The 3,389-nt window shown below is 41.6% G+C and overlaps 1 long non-coding RNA gene across 1 annotated transcript in view; it reads left to right on the top strand.

Annotated features, from left to right (window-relative positions):
* The first annotated feature begins 2,330 nt into the window (after positions 1 to 2,330).
* The window catches only part of LOC119411635, a 4,014-nt gene continuing 2,955 nt past the window's right edge, over positions 2,331 to 3,389 (top strand). The window contains exons 1-2 of the long non-coding RNA XR_005186898.1: positions 2,331 to 2,387; positions 2,487 to 2,589. This is a non-coding gene — a long non-coding RNA (uncharacterized LOC119411635). The remainder of the gene's footprint in view (positions 2,388 to 2,486; positions 2,590 to 3,389) is intronic.

Raw genomic sequence — 3,389 nt, 5'->3', positions numbered from 1 at the left:
GTGTGTGTGTGTGTGTGTGTGTGTGTGTGTGTGTGTGTGTGTGTGTGGGTGTGTTCATAGATGCTGAAGACAAATTAAGGAGGAAAATGAAACCTAACAGTATAAACGTGAGTTAAAATAATTGTCGGCGTTAACGAGATAATAACGGATTAATGTGCACGCCACTAATATATATTCAATGATTCAAGGATTCAAGGTTCTTTATTGTCATTCACATCACATGTGGTACATGAGGTGGAACAAAAGTGTGTACACAGGGTCCCAGTTACATCCAACAAAAGTATAAATTGTAAAGAAAAACAGTGATAAGATCTAAGATATGAACTAAGAAAAACGTTAAACTAAAAATACGCTAAGCACTAATCGAATAAAAACAATACGCTGAACAACAGCAACAAACATTCCTTAATGTTTGAACACAACCAGATTTAAAATGGCAGTCACAGTCAAGTAATGTTCTAATTTTCTGAGATACTGAATTTGGGGTTTTCGTTAGTTGTCAGTTATAATCATCAACATTAAAAGAAATAAACATTTAAAATATATCAGTCGGGGTGTAATGAATGAATATAATATACAAGTTTCACTTTTTGAATGGAATTATTGAAATAAATCAACTTTTTCATGATTTTCTCGTTTTATGACCAGCACCTGTATGTCGACATAAAGATTGTTGTGGCCGTGGCTAAGATTTGTCTCTAGCACTCGTTGAGCACAACACATTTCACAGCATTTTTGTTAAAATCTTAATAACTGTTGGAGTCGGCCCTATTTGTGAGCAAACGTCTCATGAAGCGCAGGACAGATTTCACTGAAACGTTCAGGTGGGAATGATTAAGGTTTAGCATCAAATAAATTTAAGATATCTGCTACTGCCACTTGACATTAACCAACACTGTACTGTGTTTTTAATGAATTTTGCAAATATTTAGCTAAAACTTTGTGTAGTTCCAGCTGAAAAATATTTACAACACATCCTCCAAGTGATGACAGATTACTTAAGAGATTGTTTATAATTATATTTTCAAGGTTTGATCAAAACTTCAATAACTGTCATTTTCCATCTTAAGAGGACCTTCGTGACAAAGTCTGACATGATAAACCCTAGTTTTCCCTGTTTCTTATTGATTTATATTTTATGTCTGGATTTAAAACGGACACATTCATATACATGGGTGATATTTGGGGTTTTGGTCCTGGCAGACAGGTAGCTTTGTTTGGATCAGGGCTTGCAGGCACCTGACAGGTGGAAGGAGGGGGATTTGATCATTACTTTGCTTTCCACAGAACAATGGAGCTTTGTATTATTTTTGTGTGTGCTCTCGAGTTGGTCGGCACATTCCACGTGCATTGTTATCCGTCTCGTTTCCTGCAGCCGCTGGCTTTTGTCAGCCGCTCCCCCATTGTCTGGGCTTCCTTTGTTCTCTGACTCCAACAATGACATTTTTTCTCTCTCCTTCTATACATGTGCACTTTTTGCCCTTGTGGGTTCTGTTTATTTTGTTCTGCTGTCTGCTGTGTTTTTCTTTCCTCCGATTGTAAAGCTGGGAAATAACACACAAAATCCTGAGCTGGATTTTGTTCAGACCCAACCTGTCTCCTGCTCTGCGTCCCTCGTTTCTCGGGGTTGGGGAGTGGTAGAAAGCCGATACCTTTCCAATGTTTTACAGCAGGTAGCTGCAGCACACGGTCACCCCTTTTGTTGGTTTAGACTGGCATGTTATCAAATAACCTGTTGGGTCTCATTACTTACAATTACATTTCTGAGAAAAAGTTACAATTCTGCTGTTAGACATAACTTTGGTGTAATGAAAGAAAATATTTGTCCTTTGAACTTGTGTCTAACTCAACAAACCCATGGAACAAGTACTTGCTCAGCTTCTCTTTAGCAATCCAAAGCTGCAACGTGTTTGTTGTAAAAACTGTAAGGTAGGCAGTGTGCCTACAAGTTTGATCTGCATTTTCATTTTGCCAGTGCATTAAATCAGACCAAATATTGTAGCAAAACAACTCCCCAGCAAATCTTGTTTGTTCACACTTTACCAGGTGTTCAATTTATTTTCACTCTGAGCCATGTGTGGTATCCACTACCCGTTAACTCAGACACACAAAGCTCGCCGCACCCAAATGACGCTTGTTATTGTGTGGCGTGCTTGTCTTTTAACAGAATGGGTGAGCCCAGCCCTCCAGCACTGCAACTCCTTTTCAGTGCCGGCAATGTTGGCATGGCAAAGGTTTGTGTGAAAGTTAAACAGGAGGAATGTGGCAGAGGTGGTAGAGCTAATACCAGTCCTGAGCCTGCCAAGAAGTCTCCTTTGTATGGTTGGTCAGGAAATCAGCAGCTCGAGGCTCGCCAACTCACCCCACCAGTGTCACGCTCGCCTTCGGTAAGAATTTTAGAGATATGGAATGTATGTCCACTTGGTCCTTTAATATAGAAATTATGCTTTGTTTCACTCTGGTCTGATGGAAGTTCATGTTCACAGGAGGGCTCTCCAGTTAAAGAACTGCCTCACAGGCAAAGCCTTCAAGGAGTAAATGAAGCAAAGGCTCAAGAGCACTCAGACGGGCAATCCATCTTCAAAGACGGTGAGTCGAAAGTGTTGTTGAACAGTCGGGACTTAGTAGTGGAAAAAGTAAGTGAAAATAATGTCTTGATATTTTTAGCTAAAGATGGCTCAGTTTGTAGAGCTGTTGCCTCTCAGCGAGGTGGTCGCTGGATCGAATCCCGTCCAGGGGCCTTTCTGGGTGGAGTTTGCATGTTCTCTCCGTGCATGCGTGGGTTTTCTCCAGGTACTCCAGTTTCCTCCCACAGACCCAAAACAAACATGTTAGACTGACTGGTAACTCTAAATTGTCCCTAGGAGAGAGAGAGAGAGAGTGAATGGTTAGGGGGAGTGGTGGCGCAGAGTTTAGAGAGGTGAGCATGTGATCGGATCACCAGTTCACGCCCCGGTACCGACAACATCAAAAATGTGGGTGGGGTAAGTGAAGCACCCACATTTGCCCCTACTCTCATTGGCCCCACTCTGGGCCCATGAGCAAGGCCCTTAACCCCCCATCTGCTCCCCAAACAGGTCTCTCTTGAAAATGAGTTCTCATGACTCAATGAGACTACCTGTATAAATAAAGGTAAATGAACAAAATGGTTGTTTGTCTCTATTGCCCCTTTTCCATTAGTACCTGTAGTACCGGTACAGCACGGCTCTACTCTACTTGGTACGGTACATGTTGTGTTTCCATTATGCTTTCAGTACCGGTTCCAGTGGGCGGGGTTCAAATTGACATCACCACCTCTCACCAGCTGGTGGGAGTGAGACGCTGAAACTGTTTTCAGTACAGGGCGAGAATTTATTTTAAAGTTGTGTGTATGTACATATATACACATA

This window comes from Nematolebias whitei, chromosome 7, assembly GCF_014905685.2.
Source record: "Nematolebias whitei isolate Nwh7 chromosome 7, NemWhi1, whole genome shotgun sequence".
NCBI classification, from domain to species: Eukaryota; Metazoa; Chordata; class Actinopteri; order Cyprinodontiformes; family Rivulidae; genus Nematolebias; species Nematolebias whitei.
The sequence above is the reverse complement of the archived record's forward strand: the minus strand, read 5'-3'. Positions and strand labels throughout refer to the sequence as shown.